The 23,841-nt window shown below is 40.8% G+C and overlaps 1 protein-coding gene across 2 annotated transcripts in view; it reads left to right on the top strand.

Moving 5' to 3' along the window:
* PKNOX2 (PBX/knotted 1 homeobox 2) overlaps window positions 1–23,841 on the top strand; it is a 268,356-nt gene that overhangs the window by 56,262 nt on the left and 188,253 nt on the right. For both annotated transcript variants that reach the window (XM_088139092.1, XM_088139091.1), the window contains exon 4: window positions 15–58. The gene's annotated coding sequence lies outside the window, so the exon portion shown is untranslated. The remainder of the gene's footprint in view (window positions 1–14; window positions 59–23,841) is intronic.

Here is a 23,841-nt window from a genome sequence, read left to right as displayed (position 1 = left end):
TGTTGTATTCGTAGATGCTTACTGGAGTTGGATCCTGAGGCTTCTGCCTTTCAAGCTGGTAAGTGAAAATTTACTGGCATTTATGCTAAATTGTCCTGAGCTTAGAAGTTAAAAATCATACCTGAAATATGGCATGTTTGTGCCATGCCACAAGGTGTCTTATAATGAAGCTGTTTTAAAGCTTAATGGAGTTACTAGAATATGTTCAAGTAGGATGGAAAAAAGCTAAAATCTGCTGTTTCTTTAGATAGACTTTCGGGATCTCAACCTGCAGTGTGCAAAATCTCTCCATGTTTGAGCTTTGCAACACCAATAGTACGAATTTGAAGTTCATGCTATTAAAAAAAGCAGGCAAAGCTGAAAGCCACCATTTACTTTATTTCCTCACCACCTCTGTAGAAAAGGCCAAATGAATTCTTCCTTTTAAAGCAGTGTCCAACCGACTTGACACTTCCAAAACCCATGTTTAGGCAAGCTCGCTTTTGGGTTGTAATTCATTGTGCAGATAATCACATTTTTTGCCCATTAGCAAATGTGAAAGTTGCATGTGCTTGGCAGAGTCTGCCAAAGTGTCAAGGCTGCCATTTATCCTAGGGAGGATCCCCACTAGTGACTCAGCCATCGTTAGGCAGTAACAGTAATAAGTACAAATGTTAATGGCCTCAGTCATGGCTGGGTGACATTAGCAGAAGCTATAAGTCACTATGGAGAAATGCCCCTAGATGACTTCTGATATGCCTGTTCAAAGGTTTCCTTTCTGCTTCCAGTCACTAAAACTGTTTACATGGAGAACTTTAGCTGCATCAACAGTTTGTCTGTTTGAGAAAAAAAACGAAATATCGCCTAGTGGGCTGAACTGAAGGGAGAAGTGTTGCATTTCAGTAAATTGATGTATTTCAATAACTAATCACACATGGCTTTGGGGTGGGGAGGAAGAATGTCTCGAAAAGACATCCACAAATTGTAAAGACAAGGGACTGAGGATAAACTATGTCAGTGTTGTGAATTTGCCAGGAAGACAATGAGGAAGCTGTAGTTCTCTGTGCAAATCCCCAGAACTGTAGTTTGGAGTATTTGGGAGGACAGCAAAGAACTCACCAGCTCAGGACTGACCACTTTAACTTTGAGGCCTGTTTGAAGAAGAAATGCTATCAAATGCTTCCTATTAGGGCTGGGACTTTGAGCAGCAAGCATTTTCTTGGGATTAATGTTTTTGCCCGTGTTCCTCCAACTTGATTTTCCAAGTGATCTTTCTGCTTTGCTTCCCTGGACTCCTAATTCTTGGATCCCTGTGACTCAGACCTAACCTTGATTAGGCAGTTGATTCTTTTCCTACTTCTGACCATCTCATGCCAGGAGAATCTCCCATCTCTTTCAGATTTCGCTCGTGTCCATTTATTCAGGGTACCAGTTCTAGAACTGAAACTCAGTGGAATGGTTGTGTACAGTTCTCCATATGGATTGACCTCAGCCAGCTTGTTTGTGATTGCAGGCTTCTGGCACCCTTTGGATAGCACCTTGGTTCTTACGCGTATCTGTGATTAACTGTTATTAGTAGATATCATCACTCCTGTGTAAAAATAGACTCTGTTAGGTATTTAAGTTAATCATAAGAACTACTAACCTGATATCATATAATATCATGCAGTTGACCGAGCAGAAAGTATACTCATCCATGACCCTGGATGAGATTCAATGTTTGCTCCTGGAGGCTGGTGATTAAAAGTTATAGCATAGTAGACCTTCTCAAAGGCAGCCCATTATCACAACCCTTCATTTGTCTCTAGTTCTTGTGGATTCCTTGAAAGCCTCTTCCACACATCCACATTTTTCTCCAGTTTTCTGATCCCCTGAGTCTTTTCCTCTAATTCAGCCCTCCTTCATGCCTCCCAGAAGTGTTGAAATGCAGCTCCCATAATTTCCAGGTAGAACGTCCAAAAGTGGATGAGAACTGAGGGAGTTGAAGTCTGATACTTCTGTAGGGCCTTAGGTTAGAGAAGGTTAAATGTTGTATTAAAGCTTGGGTTGAACTGGATGTTCACTTTTCAGCACTCTTTGTCCCTGTAGAAGAAAGAGAAATCCTGAAATGGAATGACGGAGGAAAACATTTCAGAAATGTGGGGAGGTTTGGGACAACCTATGGTAGCCCATTAGACAAGAGGCCCTTTCCCTCTTCCTTGACAGTCTCTCTGTCTTGGAATGATGCCTTGTCGTGCCATAGAATGATTCCAGAGGCAGTACTGAAAGATGTGGTGCACTCCAAGAATAAGATCCCAGGATTCTTACGGAATCCAGCACAACGGCATTGGTGCAGCTTAAGTTTGGCATACCGAAGATGCCAGATTCAGTCCCAGCATCTACAGGTAAGGCTGGAAACGCCTTGAACTCTGGAGAACCACTGCCAGTCAGCGTCACTAATATTAGCCTCACTATAATTAAAATCTGAATCATTAGAAAGCAGTTTCCTTTGTTCCTATGTTCCTGCTTTATTCTTGCAAGCCAAATCAAGCCATGTTTCTGTCCAAATTATGACTGGAGAGAAATGTTCACTTGTTGTTAACCTGTTAGTCACAGCAAAAATTGTACGAGAAGGAGACTGGCAAAGAACTCCATCCTCCTGCACAGAAGGAATGGTAATCAAAATTACGGAAATGGCGAAACAATCTGCAGAATGCCATTAAAACAACTATAGCATTTTAGCAGATAAGTTATCTGATTTTATCAGTTACTGGATTGTGTTTTGCAGATATGGAAGATCAGTTCACCGTATACTTTTGTTCTCATGGTTTATAAAATATTTTAGAGGCAGTTATTTCACTTCTATAAGTGTGTGTCACGTCATAGACAGAGGCTTATTGATACTGGCAACCGAAAGGTGATTGTATTGTAGTTCAAAAACTCTTTTTTTTTTCCAGCCAGGATTAGACTTTTGGGAAATGTTAAGGGGCAGGGGAAAGTCTGAAAAGTATTCTTAAAATTCTCTGCAAGCATTAAAAAATGTTAAAGTTGGGTTAGAGAGAATTATATGCACTCACTCAGGGGCATTCTGCCTTCTAAGAATTTTTCAAATCGAATTGCTCTATCCTACTTGCTACACAAAGGACTTCACAGAGCAAGCGGGATTCCTGTGGAAAACCTTTCTGATGAGAAACATTAAAAGGTGCACCCTAGTAGCAGAGGTAGCTCTGGATCCAGGCCTGTGTGCAGAATGGCAAGGTTTTTCCTATACTTCTAGCTTTATTGCAGGTAGGTCTTCTCCACTGAGCTGTTTTGCAGACACATGGCCATGGTGTGGAGCACCACTGGGGAAATCATTCTTCAGAGAACCTGGTGCTGCTATTTGGTGACTTTGTAAATTTTAGAAAGTCAATGCAGCCTATCCAAGGGTTGTTTTTACAAAAAGGATGGATAGATCCACCAGCAATAAAACTCCACTTTGGCTACTGGGGGGATTGGTAGCAGGCTTCTTTTAATCTCTACCATGAAGAATATTCTTTCTTTTCCTTTTGTATCACTTGGTTTGTTATCCTTTCCTTTTGATTGGCTTGGTTTCTTTTCCTTTCTCTCTTCAGAAGAATTGAGAGCCGTTCTGTTTGCATGAGCCTTTCCTGTTTTTGAACCTTTGTCATTGATCTGGGAAGCTCAACACACATTACCCTGAAAGCTTGATAACCAGATCCGCATTCCACCCCATTAAAAAAAAAAAAAGCTCCACATGTTTCACCAGCTGTTGGCAAAAACTGCCTCTTGCTTTCTTTATGAAATGAACCCCTTTGATCATCCCCTTGGAACATAGATGTCAAAGGTCAGGACAGATATAAAGACACTGAGATGGACCAAATGTTATGAGTGGGGCCAGTCTAGCAAGAAGAACCCTTTGTAACGCTGCATTTGGTAATGTGCAATTAAAGTATTTTCTTGGAATTCCTTTGGCTGTGTATTTCTATGCATCATGGGATCCCTTGGCTGGGTTTACAGATTCAAATTGCATCATAGGACGGACCCAACCCAACTCATTGATTTATCTTCCCTCCTCTCTGCTATGGATCTTGCTCTGTTTTGAAGCTAGACTTCAGCCTGTTATGGACACAATAGATTGGGTTCATATAGTGCATGAAGTCAAAATGTGATTTCATTGGGTTTGGATTAATATGTTCTGTGAACCATGTTTTAGACATTATAGGAGGAGAGCCATGTTAGTCTATGGTTGCAGAAAAATCAGGAATCTGGTAGCACCTTTTCCCACTAACAAAGGCATTAAAAATTCATGAGCCACAGCTCACTTCATCAGATGCCTATGATTTTAAGCCACATTTGGTGGTTTATGAGTGACCCCAGCCAATTGTCATGTATCCAGTCAACAGTGATTAAAACAAATAATAGCTTACTACGAACTTAGTCACCTAGACTGAGGCTGAGAATAGTTGTGAAGTGCAAATGCAATTCCACTTGTATTTCACGGAATTTCTGGATGTGAAAGGTAGATGTCGATGTTATATTGAAAATCCCATACCAATTCTCAGCAAGAAGACCATCATCTCTGGTGTCAGGCTGGAATTTACTTTGGAACTCTTTTGTAATAAAAAGGGTGGGGGGACCAAGTGGCTTAGAAAAGGCCAGTGCAATTATGCTATTCCTCCCCTCCCTCCCTTCCTCCCCCTCCCTCTCCCTCCCCCCCCCCCCCAGTTGCTACAACTGACAGGAAGTTGGCAGATTGTATATCTCCCTTTACACAGTCTCTGCTTTGCTAACTGACCACAAAGGCTATGGGGAAGGCATCAGACCGTCATGCTGCAGAATGAGGCAAGGAAGCAGTTTGTCTTGTATAAAGAATACGACGCTTCCTTGTGTCTTCCTTCCCCCAGTCCCTGCACTGACACATAAAGCCACTAAGACAAAGACAGTTTGCCTGCTCAAAATGCTTGTAGTGATAGAATCAGGGAGCAGCGGGAGAGCTGCAGTTACTGCAAAACAATGGTTTCTAATGGGGGTGGGTAATTTTGTCACACAATTTATCTTATACCTCCTGGAGGGATTTTCCTTTTGATCTTGGAAGCGTGCGCACATCTCCGTAAAAATAAGCCTTTGATGCTAGGTATCCCCAAGATGATCAGGATCTTTTCCTTAAATTCAAGGGTGAAGAGTCTGGTTTTCTCACTGCACAGCAGGGGAGATGGCGCAACGGTGTGGAAAACCAAACCATGGATTCTGGCTGTTGGGAGCCAACTGTAGTAATACCATCCTAATTCTCATGAGTTAACCAAGATTGGCTGCTTGCTGGGTGAGGATACAACAAGAAGAGTCTAGGCCAGCCTCCTCTGGCCTGGGATTCTTGGGTGTATGGGGATGAGACGAATCCTAGAATAAGAGCAAAAAAAAAAAAAAAAAGTTGGGATGAATGGAGCCCTGAGGGCCAGTGACATACTTTGGATTTTCATCCTTTTTAATGGCATTTAGTACACTTGCATGAGACCTATTGCCCTGAAATCAGTAGTTCTTCCTAGATCTTCAGCTACATTGTGCCAATGCTTTCAGGGCAACAGACCTCAACCAACTGTACAGAGAGCCCTTGAAAACACATATTTGAAACAAGTTGGGCCTGATTAATAACGTTTTATTCACCAGCATTTGAGGCTACTCCCTCTCATGTTTTGCTGTGTGTTGTTGTGCCTGTCCTCCCTTCCCTGTTAACTCCCAGTACATCCAACCATTGATCAGAAGACAGATGTGTGCAGCATATTCATCTGTGCTTAATCTTGGAGTTGCTATGCTCCTAAGTGCCACGAATTGTGCTCCTGCCCTCCTCCTTTCACTTGGCTGTTTTCAGATTTCATCTCTGAATGAGGGCCTCCTTCTTGAAGCTGTCATACCCTTTTCTTTCCTTCTGCCCCAGTTAATAATCTTGACTGAGCTTTCTGAGTCAACAGACCAGCCCAATAAAAGACAGGAAACTGGGAAAAAAAAATGACATTTAAGGCTTACCTTCATTTAATGTTACCTTTATAGGTTTCTACTTTGCCACTTGGGACTCTTACGTGATGTTCTGCTTCTTTTTGGCTTCTGAAATGTTCAGGAGAATCTGTTTCAAAATAAGAAACCAATTCCATTTGGGGTATCATTTTCCATTAATGTGAAACATACTCAGATGCTAAACCTGTCACCTGCTTAATTCAATAGCATACAATGGATTCATGTGAATTAATCCACAAGAATGAACCCTAATTTGGTCAAGAATTAGTTAATTGGTTAGTAGTGGTCATTTTTCCCCTAAGGAGTTCAGTCCAACAAATTAAGTCTCAATTCGGGAGGTCAATGACAGCCTTTTAATGAATTGGATTAATCCTTGAATCCATTAAACAGTTTTTAACTGATGAGAATAGTATTCTCAACTGGGTGTTTAATTTTTTAAAAACGTTATGACTGAAGCAGGTACTTATAAAAACTTCTGATCGCAGTTTGAGCAAAGACACTCCATTTCATGCAGGAAGAAAGGTCTTGCTGAAACAAATACAAAATATATAGTCCATACATGTAGCAATAGATGTGCTTTCTTATGAAAACTGATACAGATTTAATTGATTTATGAGTACTGGGCTGAAATATTCTCCAGCCTATGCTCCTTCTCCTCCTGCCTTTGAACAGAAGTTCAACATGGCATTCATAACATTCCCTCCTCCTATTTTCCCCCTGCGATGTAGGTTGGGCTGAGAGAGAATTACCCAGTTATCTAGAGAATTTTCACGGTTGGATATAGACTTGAACCTGGGCCTCCCCACTCCTAGCCCAACACCTTCACCACTGCAAGGCATTGGCTCCCATTCAATTTGACGAAGGAGAATTTTCTTTCTGAGGGGAACAGAATTTCAGTGAAATTCTCCTGGGAGGAGCGTAATGGTTTTGTACTTCTTTAGTTAAGAGGTGCCACAGATGTTAGTGTGTCTCTGGGTGTGTGAATACCCTACTTTTCATTGTTCTGTCCTCTCTCCAGCAGTCTACATTCTTTCACTGGAATGTAATTGAGGTATGAAAAGCCAGGGAGGCTGTAGGCTCCCTAAAAGATTATTGTCCAATGAAAAATGCACAGCACATACCTCAACCGTGTAGCTAAGGTAAGTGCAAGAACCTTGCACAGCACTGCTGAGAATTTCCCTTCCCCCTTTAAAAAAAAATCAGAAATCAATGCAGAAGAAACGCTCAGCAGATAGCACCAACCTGAATGGTACAACATAACCTTTTTATAAACAGTGCTGCCCAATAATGGAGCAATGCTTCATCTCTGAGAAATGTCTCAAAGGAGCACAGTCCCTGTTGTTACCTTCAGCAAGCTAGAAGAGATGGAAACCTTACAGTCGTCGTTTTAAATTTTAGATGGCCTCAACCACCCACCAGCTGCACAGACTGATTTTGTTTTGCAGCGAAAACCTTGAACGTAGCCAATTATTTTATTACCCAATCGGATAGCTTTTCAACTGCATACTCTGGATAGAACTGAATGTCTGAAAATAGTCTTTGAGTAACCCTGGATTCCTTCCCGGAGGACTCCTTCACACACTTGACCTATAATTGTTTCCCAGCTAGCTTTGTTGGCAGAGCCATTTCTACCAAGGAAAGCTACATAGCTGTGGAAGGACTTCTGGCACAACAGTTTGGCTGGAACACTGAGAGGGCTATCAAAGTGCAGTCAGATTACAGCCTCTTCGTCTCCACATAAGGATCCAACTGGCAGTTACAGACCGAGAATAGTAGATTGGAGGCCACGCCAAATTGCTCTCCCTTCTCCATGTATCACTGGAAACTGTTCCTGGACACCAGATTTTCCATACTTTCACTATGAAATGATATTCCCAGATGCCATCAAACAGAAGCCCATCTGTTTTGTCTGGATCCGTTCACATGTGGAGTTGCACTATAGCCAGCTAGAAATAGCTTTACATATTTTGTTTTGATTATGGTTTAATTGTGTAATAAGTAAAATTAGTGATGTTATATTTTTCCATCTGTGATTGTTCCATATCACTTCCACTTGCATTCTAGGGTGGAAAAAATGGAAAGAGAGAATGCAGTATTCGCATTCCTCCTTTTCCATCTCAGGACAGTTTTTCCATATATTGGAAAACATTTCCAGAATAATTCTTCACCTGCAGAATTTGAAAAAGGGGAACCAACACTCACAGAATTCAACAGAAAAAGTGGTATTTTATAAAAGAAATGTTCTATGAAAGGCCTTCAACATTTCTTGTGATAGTCTGGAACTAGGTTGTGAAAGTATAGCAAAGACTGGACCCACTGCCCTTACTTTGATTCATTACCTTCCCTGATTTGTTACATAGCAACATGATATCATCTCTCTGATGTATAATTTCTAATTGACTAAAACTGTTGATTCTATGGCCCAGAGAGCATTGTAGGACTGTGAAGGTACTACAGATTCTGCTATGTATGCCAAAATAAAAATGCAGTTTTAAAAAGTTGACACCTCAGGAGAACTTTTGGTATTCTTTCCTCAAGTCTCACAAGATGTTCAGAGGGGAACACCAAAAATGTTTTGGCTGTCCTGCAAGATTTTAGTCACTGTAATTGAAAATATTAACAATTTGGGGGTCCTGTAACAGCTGTCCGCTGGGCTAAACCATGTAACCAGCAAGAGGAAAAGTACTCCTTGTGGAAAAAAATTTACATAACAACCAATGAGGATGTAGAGTTAATTCACACCATAGTTTGAGTTTCCCAAATGCCGCATTCAACCAACTTTATTAAATGATGGAAATTCAACACAGGAAAAGTTAAAATCCTACAAGTTAGTCTTTCATAAGTCAGACCTATAAAGAGAGATTGAGGGAGCTACATAGCTGTGTTTAGCTTTGAGAACAGAACGACAAGAAGAGAGTTGATAGCGTTTTTCAAATACTTGAGGGCATCTCATATGGCAGAAGGCCGTGACCTTTCATTCCAGAATGCAGGACATGGAATTACAGTCTTATGTTCCATCTGGAGGTAACGAAAAATTTCCTAGCAGTAAGAAAAGTAGTAAGGGAAACAGTGGGCTGCCCTTCACTAGATCATACAGACATTCCTACACTAAGCAAGGCATTGAAAGATGGCTTAAAATGATCTCATCCTACTTTTTCTGAAATCAATGAGAGAAATAATTTCTCATTTGGCTACTTCCTTTTAAAATGTGCACATATGTGAGGTAGTTCTTCGACAAAAGTTTGATACTTACGTAACCATTGGCATATACAACCACTGGCGTGCACAACTTTTGGGAAAAGCTTCTAATAACCCATATAACCCTCAAACATGCCATTGTTTGACCTGATCTCTGCAACCAGGTTATCAAATAAACCCCTTTTCGGCTGGGACTCTCTAACATATACTTTAGTTTTAAACAGGGGCCTTCCATGGGGTATGATAAAAAAAAAAAAATCAAAATGGCAGCCACAAAGGTATGATTGATGCTCTGCCTGGTTTTTACACGTCACACATGTGCATCACCCATAATGGGTAGAGCTTTGATCACACCCTTGTGGCCACACTGTCTTGATTTTTTTGACAAGATAAGTCTTGAGCAACATAATGATATGGGGATTTTTTCTTTCCTAGTATACATAGTCAAGTATTGTAATGCACCGTTCTTTAACTTTTACCTTTTTTAGAAGAGAGGCTAGTGAATTTCAATCTTTTTCACCTAAGGCAATTTTTAGCGAGGTTAGAGGAATCAGTCACTTGTCACCTTTCCTTTCTTTAAATTGAATTAGCAGGTCACAGTGTTACTGCTGCTGTTTTAAATCGAACCCAGAATAAATAAAGTTCGCATCCAGCTGAGCTGGAGGGAAAGGTTATAAATTTTTATTTTATTTTAAGGCTGGAGCAGCTTAATTGTAGATAACTCCTTTAAAATGTGAAACATATTTGGAGGCCTAAATTGGAAAAAAGGAAAGAATGCATTAACTGTAAAATGCAACATATCTGCAGCAAATAAGAACGTGATTTTCAGTGTTGTCTACAAAGGTTATGGATCTGATAGACTGCATGCTTCTTCCTTTCAAGAAATTCTGTGTTTCTGTTCAGTAAATTGTAGCTCATTTTTTATTATTATGTCTTTATCATCAAGCAAGCAGGCATAGCCCCAAATACCAACTATAATAGTGCTGTGAAAATAAAATCTCAATGAAGACAACAAAACGTGTAAATATATGTTTTGTTCACGTATAATGTATCAGTGGGAAAAGGTGGCAGAGGATCTCCTAGGAAAACTATGGCCACAGAGCAGATAAGACAAGACCATTGCAGAGCTTTCTTCCTTCCCAGGCCAACAGAAAATATGAATCAACTGTCCAGGGCTGCATTTCTTCTGAGTTGCAACCATACTCAGAATGACTGCTATACAGTTCAGAACAGCCACAGCTCTTGCTATGAGGATACACAGAAGAGATTCAGTTGCAGAAGCAGAGCATTGTGAACTTGACAAACTCACCTTCCGTAAATGTCTGTCACCCAACTTTTGAAGGAAAAAAAAAATCCTCTAGATCACTGTTTCTTAAAGTGTGGTCCTAGGACACCTGGGGGTCCCCCAAGACCCTCTCAGGGGTCCGTGAAATCAAAATTAGTTGCCAGCCTAGGTTGAAAAATAATACAATATTAAAATCCCATCAAACCATTGTGAGAAGTGGTAGTGGCAACCAATGCTTCGTTTTTCATTTTTAATATGGTAAATATTGATAAATATAACCCATAAAAACAAGACCTCTTTTGGGGGTCCTCCATCCTTAGTTGGAAGGGGTCCTGAGATAACAGTGTTTAAGAAACACTGCTCTAGATAATATAAATTACTAAAGGGGAGATGGCCATAGGTCTGTATTAATATGATTCTTCCTTGCACTGCTTTCTGCCATTTCAGTAAGATAATTAAGCAAAGTGATTCAGCGGTCTTAAGTGGCATTATAATCAGCTGTTCCCAATGATTTGGGGATGAGGAGTAAGCCCTAATTATTTGTGTGTGTGTGTGTGTGTGTAAAAATTTGTCACCACCCATCTCGTTAAAAAGCGACTCTCGGTGGTTTACAGAGGAAATAAAATCAATTGAAATATAATGTAAAAGAATTATGGTAAACCTGGTCCCTGGATAGTAACCCCTGAATGGATTTTTTTAAAAAATGTTTGGGGTGGGGGAGGTCATTGGTGAATCAGAGATTAGAAAACAGCCCATGCTAACAGCAAAAACTTGTTTCTCTCGTTGTGACCCGAAATGAGTGAGTACAGTACATCATATCAAGTTCAGAGACTTATTTCCACATAATTCATTTTTAATTGTGAGCCATCCAAAGTCACCCTCTGGGGAAGATGGGCGGCACATAAATTTAATAAATAAAATAAAATAAATAAATGTAAAGGGTGGGTGGTGGAAAAGCTGTAGCCAGAGAGCCAGAATGGAAGAATGCCAATGTCTATGTTACTCCTGGGCCAAAATCTGTTTTCCAACTTTTACCTCCCCCCACCTTGCAAAAGTGATTTTTGATTTTTATCTCATCCTCAGGGTATTTTAGAATTTCTTTAGCATCTTTCAAAGGCATCTGTCTGACTCTGATCTGGAAAAGCTACAGAGGAGGAATTCCTTCTTGAGCCCTTCCCTTGGGATTAAGTGAGGTGTGAGAAGCCAAGGAGGATGTAGACTGCAGAAAAGAGGATTGTGACAGGGTGCTCTTACACACCTCGGCTACCTGATAACTAAGCACAAGAACATTATGCACAACCCATGAAAATGTCACCAATATTTTTTCTGAAAAAAATTCCAACATCTTGTAGAAGAACAAGAAATATTTGGCAAACACTGATCTAAATCTTTCAAGGGTTTCCCCCCTACTAGCAAGAGTGAATTCCTGCTTCAAGTTGGGCTCCCATTAAAGGACATTATTAATGTGTACTCCAAATGGGAGTGAATGGAGCAGTGTATTGGCCTTTTAAGCATCTCTGGTCCAGTTCACTTAGATATGGCTCATAAACCAATGAGAACAGTTCTCCCTTGAGTTTGTAGAAAAGTCCCAGAAACATTTCCCCCCTTCACTGTTCTGTTTTATACAACTGGTAGCCAGAATTCCAGCTGAGCTGTCCTTATAGGAGGTCTAAGGGAATTTAATTGGGAGGTGTTTTTTTTTTAAATTATTATTATTATTGTTGCATGCTGTTTCTGTGTGGGTACTTGCTTTTCAGACATTTGGTAGGGCACTGCATTACTTAAAATTTCTTTTTTCCAACCAAAGCATGCATATTGATCTTCTTTAAGTGGATGTGTTTGTCTATCGGTGGCACAAAGCTATCTCAAAGACATAATCCAGGAAGAGATTTTGCTTTGAAAAGGAAGCTCTGAATACAGCTGTCCTAAATGTACATCTTGTCAACATTGTGCAGGTGAAAATTAGAACGTGCTTGCACTGGCTACAATTTTCGTACCCCAGATCATGTTGATATTAACTTCTTTGCAGGGAAGAGGGAAATAACTGATGGTAAGTGCCCTTGCATTTAGGACTTTGATATGTCCATAGATTTCTATTGGTAGGTAACATCTCTGTCTCAAAAAAACTTTTTGGTGTGAACCAGAATTAACATATCCATACAACTGGAATGCCCTGTTTATCCTTTTATATTTTTCAGTGCCTTGTATCACTCAGAAAAATATAAAAAGGGGAAACAGGACACTTCAATTGTTTTTCTGTGACTTATCTTACTTGAGAACCAGTTTAGTGTAGCGGTTAAAGACACGAGGCTAGAAACTGGGAGACTGTGAGTTCTAACCTGGCCTTAGACATGAAAGTCAACAGGGTGACTTTGGGCCAGTCACTCTGTCTCTCAGCCTTGGGAAGAAGGCAATGGCAAGTCACTTCTGAAAATGTTACCAAGAAAACTGCAGGGACTAGTCCAGGCAGTCACCAGGAGCCAAGACTGACTTCAAGGCCCAAATCTCTTCTTTCTTACATTGCTCAGGGAAAAAGCCAAGTGAAACTGAAGCAAAATGCCCTATTGTACAAAGGGTTTTATAAGTAATTTGTAGTAATGGCCTCAAATTCCATATTTGGAGCGGGGGTGTTCAGATTTTCAAAGCTGCATTTTTAAAATGCCAATGTCGAGTTCCTAGGAAGTTGGGCTCAAATGCCAGCAATATTGCATCAAGGTAAACTCAAAAAGGACAATGCCTTTTTAAAAAGTCTCGGTGTCGCTAATGGGTGATAATTTGTGTTCTTTGTCCGCAGTTTTAATTTACTGAATTATTCTTTGTTTTTGATTACATCTAAAGATCCTTGGCCTATTGCTGTAAGTAACAGCCTGCAATTTAGAATCTATCTTCCTCTTTATAAAACGTGTGGCAAGGCTCCAGTTTAATAGGTGTTTAGAACTAGAGTAATTAATGTGAAATATCATATCCTCTAGCATTTCACAGATGAAAATAAGGACATTGTTATGTACTTGTAATGCCCCTGTTTTCACACTAAGAATTGCTGCTCCCCAGCTTTACTATTACATGTTGCTGAAGGCCCTTTAATATGCTCATTTACTTTTGCAGTAGTCAGGCTTGCATTAGTGTAAAAAACAAAACAAAACACCCAAGGAGCTTTTGTTCATTAAGTTAAAAGATGCATCAGAAAAACACAATTGTCCTCCACATTAGTGTCTGTTCAGCAGCTCAAAATAAGCTTCATTGCTCTGTGTGCAACTTGACAGACTGTGAATTTCGAGGTGATTTTAGCTCCATTCAACCTGTTAATCTAAGGGTAAACCTGAGGAGTAGACATGAATGTATATCTTGGCCTTGTTGCGGTAGACAACCCCTTCTTCCATCCAGTCCTGACTGGCAAAATTTGAAAGGGGCATTTACTTTGGTTCCCATCTAACTAAATATACATAGGCCCCAGCCTTTGAGGAATGTGAAATTTGAGGAGCTTCTTATGAGCTGTCATAAAACAGTTGCCATGGGGGGAATTTGCCTGTTCACAAAAAGGCTGCCATGGTCAACATGGAAGCCTCTAAAACACCCATTTACCAGAAAGCCAGCTTCTGAGGTTCTTCTCCATGACCCCATGAAGTTCCCATGAACATTACCTAATACTTCTTAGCTTGTCCGTCTGTCATCTGTCTCTTTTTTCTGGATGAGTGAGCATTATTCCAGACAAAACCCAAGACTGTAGCCACCCTACCATTTTGAATTTCTGAGAAAGGCTGGGAGCAACGTGGAGTCTAAAGGCATTCCAGGAAATAAATACACTGAACCTTGGGATGTGCTTTTACATCATGCCAGGTTCTGTTATTTTTAATTAAATGAATCTAAAAAACAATCATATAGATGGGCTCAAGAACCCACCATGGACCAAGGGAAGAGTTTTTGGCACATTTGGTATCTGTCACCATCATGTTGGAGTTCTCAACTTCAGAACGTGATTCCCAATGTAAAGCAACTGCTTTATCGCTGAGGAACAATCTCTTCTCCCACAGTGGCCATGATAAAATGAAAACACAATTTAGTCTGTGTTTTTTTGGAATGCATGAAACGTGTAGGAAGTACAGTAGAAGAATATGCCTAAAATGTTAGGTGTGTTGTCTTATGAGAATGAGTATCTTGACTCTAGACTAGGAATGGACTTTGTATGGAAACAGTGCAGATTGCTTTGCACCTCTGAGTGACTCAGTGTCCTTGGAGGCAGCCTGTGTCGCTCCTGCTTCTTTCTCTGATCTTATTATTGATCATTTCCCTTGCCTCCTGGAACTATCAGGACTTCTGGTGCATTATCAGACTAATCAATCCACATTTGCTAACATCTGGTTCCTTCCCTTAATATGTTCTGTAAAGTTGGGGGCTTGAAATGTTATGTCCTGGGCACCCCTGATGGGCAGGATTATCATCCTAGGGCATTCTAATGCTGTCCAGGTGAATAGGATTTCAACTCCTATTTGTACATTTAATTAAATGAATCTAAAAAACAATCATATAGATGGGCTCAAGAACCCACCATGGACCAAGGGAAGAGTTTTTGGCACATTTGGTATCTGTCACCATCATGTTGGAGTTCTCAACTTCAGAACGTGATTCCCTAACTAGTATAATGGATGGAGGATACCTTATTGAGCCAAGAACCTCCAGGAAGAATGGGGGATAAAGGTGGTAGCCCTCATGGGAAAATTGCTTCCAGGAAACCCACCAAATAGGCATCAGAGAACATCTGGCTGAAGTTTCTTTCCAATTGGAAGCTAGCTCTGTATGATAGTGTTAAGTGCTTTTGGAATGGAAGTGCCTGCTGTTCAGCAGAACAAAAAGTAGGATTAAAACATTATTATTTGGTCACCAAGTGTGTCCTTCATCCTCCTCCATGTACTGCAACTTTTCCTGCTTGCTTTGTCTTTGGTCTTCTCCATCACTGCCTTTCATTGCTTTTCACTATCATGATGGAGAAGACCAAAGACAAAGCAAGCAGGAAAAGTTGCAGTACATGGAGGAGGATGAAGGACACACTTGGTGACCAAATAATAATGTTTTAATCCTACTTTTTGTTCTGCTGAACAGCAGGCACTTCCATTCCAAAAGCACTTAACACAAGGTTTTTCAAACTTGGCAACTTTAAGATGTGTGGACTTCAACTCCCAGAATTCCCCAGCCAGCCACATCTTAAAGTTGCCAAGTTTGAGAAACACTGATTGAACAGAACCTGTTTGGACATACCGATTAAGGCAGTGTTGTCCAAACTTGGCCACTTTAAGATGAGTGGACTTCAACTCCCAGAATTCCCCAGCCAGCCATGCTGGCTGGGGAATTCTGGGAGTTGAAGTCCACTCATCTTAAAGTGGCCAAGTTTGGACAACACTGGATTAAGGTGTCTATTAGAACTTCCACGCTCCCCGAATTCTTTGTTGTTTTGAAAGGCCTGCCTGTAGTTACGCAGGTGTAAATGTGCCTCCCCCTTTTTTCTTCAAATATTTATTATTCAAGTATGTCAAGTCCTTGACCATTTGGATAACATGTCACTTAATCTCCTAGGTTTAACACTGCTAAGAGCAGGCCCAAACTGAAATAAAACACTTTCAGCCTTAAAGATCTTACAGATCAAAGGACTTCAGGGTCATTTGTATGCTTATGCGGTATCCTCACTACTATTCTGGTTAATCAGCATCATCTACAAAGACATGCAGCATCTTCATTTTAATACAAGTGTTGTTCCTCCCCCTACCCAATTCAAATCTGCCTGCAAAGGATAGACTTTTTGTGGATATTTTTTTCTTTTCCTTTAAAAAAAAAACCCACCACGGCTGTTTTGCCAGTAGATTGCAATTTACATTATGCAAATATGCATTATGCAATCAAGCCACTTTTACCGAAATCTGGCAAGGAGAGCCTGTTGATGAGATGTAAAAATCCAGAGCCCTGATTTTCCCCCAACCCCACCCCACCCCACCCTCCAGCTCCCCCCACATTTCTGAAATGCTTGGCGGGGGAAACCTTTCCATTAAACTCCGAAAAGAATCTAGTCAACTCAACCCTGAAGAGGTAAAATGGAGCTAGTATAGAGGATGAATGAGTTCTCTGAGCTACTGAAGCTACTTTTTCAATTAATGGCTTTGTTTAATCATACCCCCTGTCCAGAGGAGGATTGTCTTACGGATAATTTCGTTTGCCTAACGAGATTTTACTAATTAAATCTCCTTTTGGTTGGTGTGACTCTCTCTCCCTACAGGGATATGGGGAAATGTTAGTGAATCCTCTCTCCCCCCCCCCCCATGCCTGCCCCACTGTTGGCTAAATAAACCTTTCCACTACCACAGAAGGAAAACAAAACTAAAACCAAATCAGAAATGCTTGTCTCCCAACAGCGACTGAGAAATTAATTAGCTTTCAAAGCTCCCTGAAACGAGGCTTTGTTGTGTGTGAGGCAAGGGTGGCTAATATGCTTCTTGTCTTCAGCCTGCTTTAAAACCAGACAGCTTTTTTCAGCCTTCCCGCTGGTTGCGCAGGCTTGCTGCTAAATCAGGTAGTAGCAGCTGTGTTGTCCACATTTTCTTCCCCCCTCTGTGCAGGAGTGTGTCCCTGCAAACCCAAATCCTGGGTATAACCACTTACTCCGAAATGCACTTTCCATCCAGAACCAGCATCGATTGCCAAGTGATTTAGCCACTGCATAATTCTCAAGTGATGCTGGAAGCTTGCTGCTGGTTCTAATAGTTTGTGTGACCCTGGAACTGCAGTTGCTTGAATATTTCCCTGAAGCTCTGGGCATTTCCTCCCCTTGCTCTCCCCCACTTAATAATTAAATCCCTTCAAAGATGTTCTTCGGTTCCATCCAGGCTAGCTGAAATGGAAATGGCAACACTATCAGTAATGATCCAGACTGCCAGTTGGCTCTGGTGATGGCGTCTTGGCCAAAGATGTAGAAAGTTCATCCATACGCCATAGTTTGGGGTTTATTTTTTTGGCCAGGAGTAGAGTTGGGCTTCCTTCCTTACATTTGTGATAGGGCAAGCCTGACATGAGTTTACAACACTTTGGGACCTCTTCCAGACCAGTTTTAATCCCCCACCAAGTAAACCACTGAGGCATTATGGATTTTTAATGGCAGCCTGGCCCGGTTTCAGAGGCCCTAAAAAGAGGGCTCATCAAAAGCCTATTTTACCCAGGGACCCTTCCGATCAAGAGCTGGCTCGGGTGCCTGAACGAGATGATTAATAATATAGCTGGTTTCCAAATAGTGCAGATCCTTTAGAGGTGAAAACCAACTTTTTCCAGTAGAATTGGAAACGGGAGGAAAGTAGTGAACCTCCTTCCAAATTGCAAGAATATGTTGCCAGTTGATTTATTTGCTCTAGTGCCTAATTCTGGCCATATGCATTTTCCTGGCTTTTTTCAAAGGGAATATTCTCCAGACTTTCTGGGTGACCAGGCCAGTTCCTTCTGTAAAGTGAAACTATCTCACAGGGTACTTCTTGTGGGCATAAAACTGAAGAAAAAAGTTGAATGTAAGTCAAATACAGATGGAACAACACAAGGTTTTAAAAATATCATATGTAGGTGATCTACCATTTTTTATTAATGTTAATAGAAGTGTGTGAGAGCTTGATGCAGATCAAGACTTTTCTGCAAAAGGAAAGGGCTATTCCTACTTCCTACCCTAGCAAAATTCTGTTTCCATCTCTGGCATGATGGTGGCTTGCAAAATAAATTTTAAAAATCCATTGGGACCATGGAGAGTTACCCATCTTTTTAAAATTCCTTGCGTGGAGGCAAACATTTTGCCAGTCAAGTGCTTGAGAAGAGATGGAGAAAGTTTAAGCCGTGGGCAGGTGAGTTTGGGCTTCTGCACACTTTCTCCTACACATCGAAAAGGAACTGGAAAGCTAGTTGCATGCAATGTAACTTAATGTAAATGGTAATCTTACCCTTTGTTGAACTGCTTGCAAAGCCATGAGAGTAAATGGTCTTTCCCAAAAGATGATGGTAGGAAGGGAAAAATAATTACAAGAATCTCACCTGAGTACCTATAAGCTGAAATTATGGGGTGGGGACAGAGTATCTGGGTTGAATTGATTCTGCAGTGTCTCGGTGACATTGGGCACTTCGCAACAGTGAACAATATTTATGCTTCCCGACCAGCTCCTGCTGGTGTCAATGACAAATCCTTGATATGCTCTGTAGTAATTTGTGGCAATGTAAATCATAGCTAACAGTTTAATGAACTGTAGCTCTACTCCTTGAAGTTCTGCTCTTCGCTGTATGCTGTCCTCCTTTTAAATCAGTTCAGGGATACTTCACTTGCGGGGTGATTGGTAGAAGAATTGGCAAGGTATAAAAGCAATCTCTCATTAAGATTGAAGTGAGCCATATCTTCTTACATTTAGCCCGTCATCAGAATCTTGTGCAGGAAAAAGAAATGCTTTCTCTTTTGCCAACTTCACATTGTTCAGTCTAAGAAGTGATGGCTCCGAATAATTTCTCTCTTCAGGTTAGCCTTTGGGGATGGGAGTGGGAGGTGAGATGTTGCAAAGTGAACAGAGACATATGCGGGACCAGGAGTTCTGGATATGTCAAGATGGGTGGGAGAAGGCTGATTCTCTGTATTTTCTGAACTGCTGTACACTGCATCCTACTATAAAACTATATTTTGGGTGTTTCCATCTTTCCAGAGAGTGCTATTGTTTTTCAGTGGTCATTGTCAGTGACCTTGATGGCTGCAAAAGATATTTTGTGTACCTCCCTTGTTGACATGGGTCTGGTGATGGATGGATAGACAGACAGACAGACAGACAGATGTAATAGAGGAGCAGACTTTCCAGTTGTACTTATTTAGCTTCTAGAGTACAAACTTCATACTAGTGGTTGAAATTCTTTTTCTGCCCACTATGGGTTTATTTTTTATTTATTTTTAAGCAGATTTTTTTAATATAAAAAAGCTGTCTGTATTCTCTTTATTTGGTTGCTTGGTGGTTAGTTTTACATCCTATCTTTCCTTCAGGAGGTCAAGATGGTGTACACGGCGCATCCCTCCTCCCACCGGAACACCCACATGTCTGCAGTTAAGGCTAACGCACTTCTCTTGAGCAACCACACCAATTCTGCTGTACTCGGGCCAGTACATATATCCCGAAGAGTTAGTGCCAACAGCTGAACTCAAGAACAGCAGCCCTGTTATATTTATTGATACCAGGCATTATCCCCAAATTTTCAAAGATGAACAGGGAAAATGCTCGCAGGCCAGGCAGATAGCTACCATGAATGCTTGGCTTTGTCGCTGTGGCTGCATTCAATGACCCAGGGCGTGCTTCTTCTCAAAGAAGACAAGCAGCCACAGAAAGTGTAGCTAAATTCTTTGCTTGCCTAATAAAAGCGTCTCTGCCCATGTCTGAGGTGCTACAAAATGCCTTCAAAAATACCTCTTAAGCTGCCCCAACAGGTGGCCAGAAACCCAACACTCTAGAGTTCCAGCTTTATTGAATCCACATTAGCGAGAAACATTTGGCTGGGAGCCCAGAATGCCACCCCGGGATGGGGGTTTGCAAGAGGCCGAGGGCAGAGCTCTGACACCAGTTCAGGCCTTGTGAAACAGAAAAAACAAACAAGAGGACCAATCGGGGGTAGACTGCCCTTGCTTCCTCTCCTGCCCCTTGAGCAATAGCATTTGTGACCCCCCCCCCTCCAATTCCACAGGAAGCAAGAAGGGAAGGCCAAAATAATTGAGGCATCTTTGGGAAATTCCCCCAACAGTTCATTGTCTACAGTATATAACTAATATTAAGTTAAAGCTTGTAACTAATGTTCAGAGAATAGTTATAATAAAATGCCTAATCAGTTGCAATAGCAGCCAAAAATCCACCAGAAAATGAACATTTAGTTGAGCAGACGTTTCTCCAAAATTCACTTGGTGGAAAGCTTCACTGTACATTTAAGCTAAAGATCTAATATCTCATGGTGATTAGATAACATCTGCAACTGGAGCAGATGTAAGTAATGTGGAGAAGTGTGCCATTTGAATGCAGCCAGAATTCTGTCCCACCTCTTGGTCTAAGTATTATGAAAAGAAGGTTGTTCACTAGAAAAGGTAGGTGGGACTTAATTTCCTAGCAATAGTTGTTGTCACTCATATGCCTCAATTGACCCATATTAATTTTATCTGTTTATATTTTATACTGTGTTTTGCAGTTAGTCCTTCTCGGCGTGGTTTGAAAAGTGGGAAAAAAATAAAATAAAATCCCTGTTAAGAGCAGCAGATTTTGAGGACATCTTTGCATTTATAGTCAGGCTGAGCTACCATTTTCCCAATACACCACAAAAGGAAGGCGCTACGATTAACTCAAGATTGCACCCTTTTTCTTTCATCCTGCATGGCTGAATGGATGTTCTGAAGCTTTGACTCCCATGGCTGGTAAACATTAACTATGATTAGCCTTGACGCATCCGATTTAGGAACCACCATTTGAAGTCAATTAGGCTGAAATCAACCACAGTTAATACCAACCATGGTTTGCCACACCAGAACTGCAGTCAACCCAAAGGTTCTAAAATCCTTCACTCCACCATTCAGGAGAAGGAGAAAAGAGGGAAGAGGCAGAATCCATTCCTGCCTTCCATGCTAAATTCAGGGTTACATGAACATGAGAGACAGTGTGGTATAGTGGTTAAGGTTTTGCACTAGCACCTAGGAAGAGTGCTACGTTGGCTGCCTTGAGCCCCTGCAAAAAGTCAGGATAGAGTTCTAACAACTAATAATGAAATAACCCCCAAAAGACATTTTGTGTTCTTTCCTATTTCAGTGAGGATGCTCCATTTTAAGTTTCACTTGCATTCTGCCATTTTTAGAAGCTCTTATATAAAATCATCACCATTTATTATTTCTTATTAGAAACATTTATATGGCTGCTGGTCTTATATAAAACAAACCCAGGTGGCTAACCAACAGATATACAAATAATAAAATATACAAGATTAAAAAAAAAAACTCTTACCCACCACCAATGCCATAACCCTGTCCTCTCAAGAACGTATCCTGGCCCATCGTCTCAGGGGAAATCCAGGTCTTAAGGTCCTTCTGGAGGGCAAGGAGGTAGGGATCCTACATATCTTGGGGGGAGGCTGTCCATGGGCTAGGTGCAGCTATGGAAAAGGCTTGCCAATTATTTCAATGAAAGCTCTTGTTTTTCAGTCCTAAGATGCTTCATCAGTAACTGACTAAACCTTTATCCTAGGAACCTGTCTACACGTAGATGTTTTGAAATCCTCTTAAGAATAAAAAAAAAATCCATCCACAACTGAGTCAGCACTAGTTGGCAGTGTTGTCTCTCTTTCAGATGTAGGTTTTAACGTGAGGAGTAGTGGGGCAAGTTGAAAGGCCCTGAGATCGTAACTTTCTTGCACACATGGACTGCATGGGTTGTATACGGCTTACATCTACACAGCTTTGGTAAACCCAGTTGATGACAATGGTATCTCGTTTGGATGGATCTCATTTTTATCTCTGACCATCTCAGCTGGTGCACACAAAGCCATTCTGGGCATGATACTGAAAAAAAGCTTGTCCCCAACGTTGTGAGCAGTGGATTCTCTCTTGCGGGATCCTAGCTGAGTTACAGAAGCATGTGCCGTAACGCTTAACCAATTTTAAATTTGTAAAATAACTTCTCTGAAGACCTGTGGACTGACTAAAAGAGCAACCTAACTTGATTGGAGAGCAGATCCTTCCATACTCTAATGTTAGAATGTTTTGGTCCATCCTGATTGTTTGATCCATGGTTTTATTGATTTTAGATGTTTTTTAAACAGGCTAACCATGGATGCTAAATGAATGGCACATTTATCATTGAAGTAATTATTTCTTTAGAAGTGGGAACCTTCCTGCTTTGTTTTCTCTATACATAAAGTAAGAAAGACTCTTTTAGGATATGTGCTGCAACATGGAGCCATGTGATGTATAGTCATGTTCAGATGTTAATGAGTAAGGTAACACTGCAATTTAGGGTGAATCGACTTAAAAGCCTTATTTTCAATGGGCTTTACTCTGTAATAGGTGGATGTAGCTAATAACCTAAGATTTCTTTGACTGAGGAGATAGCTGAAGACTGTATTTTTTATTAAAGTTTCATAAAGCCAGGTCAGTTTTCATGGTTAGAAAAATACTAGGTGAACAGAAGGAAACATTCTCCCCAGAAAAGTATGCTGGGTAACCATTGTTGCTTTGAAGTTGTAAGTTCTTGTGGCTATGCTTACCAAATAACCTTGAAATATATATTTAGGGCTACAGATTTTGGTCTTAGGCAGCCTTCTGTATAGCGGTATAGCATATGCTGGGGGAGCTAAACATAACTCCTGCCACGCTCTCCACATTCAAGGAGTTAAATCTGCCAGCCTCTTAATACCCCCCAAATTCAGCAAGAAACCTGGAGCAATAAAGATGTCTCCTCATCCTCTGATTCTTCTGCCTGCTGCCACTGACTTCTTAAGATACATTCACCTGTGCAAAACCTTTCAGTGTCCATTTAATTTGAAGAAAAATCTACTACTGTAACTGGCTAGTTGGGATAAGCTATTCAGTGTAATGTTCCTCCAGGTGTTGAGCACCTAAAACTGATATGAGATGCCTAGAACCTCTGATAAGGAAAGGAGAAAGAAGAAAAAGTTTATAGCTACATACTGTAAGAGTTAGAGCTGTTGAATGCGTTAGGTATTAACCCCTCTACGTTTCAGGATTATCACAAGGACTTGGCATCAGCCCAATTCATCACTGCAGCCACCCCTTCTTTTTATTGCTGAAATGTACCTAACAGTAGTGTTTGGGAAAGCTGGCTCCAGGACTTCCTCTATACCTTGTGTTGTTGCTACATATCTGGGAAATGCAGCAGAGGTAGACTCTTTTTCATTGACCTCAACTTCTAGTGACTAGAGACATCCGTATAGTTTTCTTGGCAGCAATATGGAAGAAGTTAGCCGTTGTTTTCTTCCAGATATTTTTTTCCTTTCACTGTCAAATTCATAACTTTGAGATTTTTTATTGGTATCCCATTCAAGTACTAACCAAGCCCTTCTCCCCTTGCTTAGCTAATTCCTCATATCAGAAGTGAGCATCTCACACCTTAAGAACCTGTATTTTCAGCATCTCCGCAAGATCACTAATATACAGTACATGCTTGTACTGGAACATGGCTATGTGTCCTATTTCAGCAACATCTTTCCTGTGTTTATTTGAACTTCTCTCAGTGGACATCTTTCTACTTGAAGTAAATCTGGTAACAAATGACCGCATGAAATTCCTGTCCAATTTGTCGACAGAGAACTACAATGGATGTTCTCTTCACATTTCTGCACTGATTTCTCAAGGAGAC

The sequence above is a fragment of the Python bivittatus genome, unplaced genomic scaffold (assembly GCF_059951505.1).
Source record: "Python bivittatus isolate LINGU-HERP-01145 unplaced genomic scaffold, Pbiv_v1 ctg000320_np1212, whole genome shotgun sequence".
Lineage (NCBI taxonomy): Eukaryota > Metazoa > Chordata > Lepidosauria > Squamata > Pythonidae > Python > Python bivittatus.
This window is presented reverse-complemented; position numbering and strand designations above follow the sequence as displayed.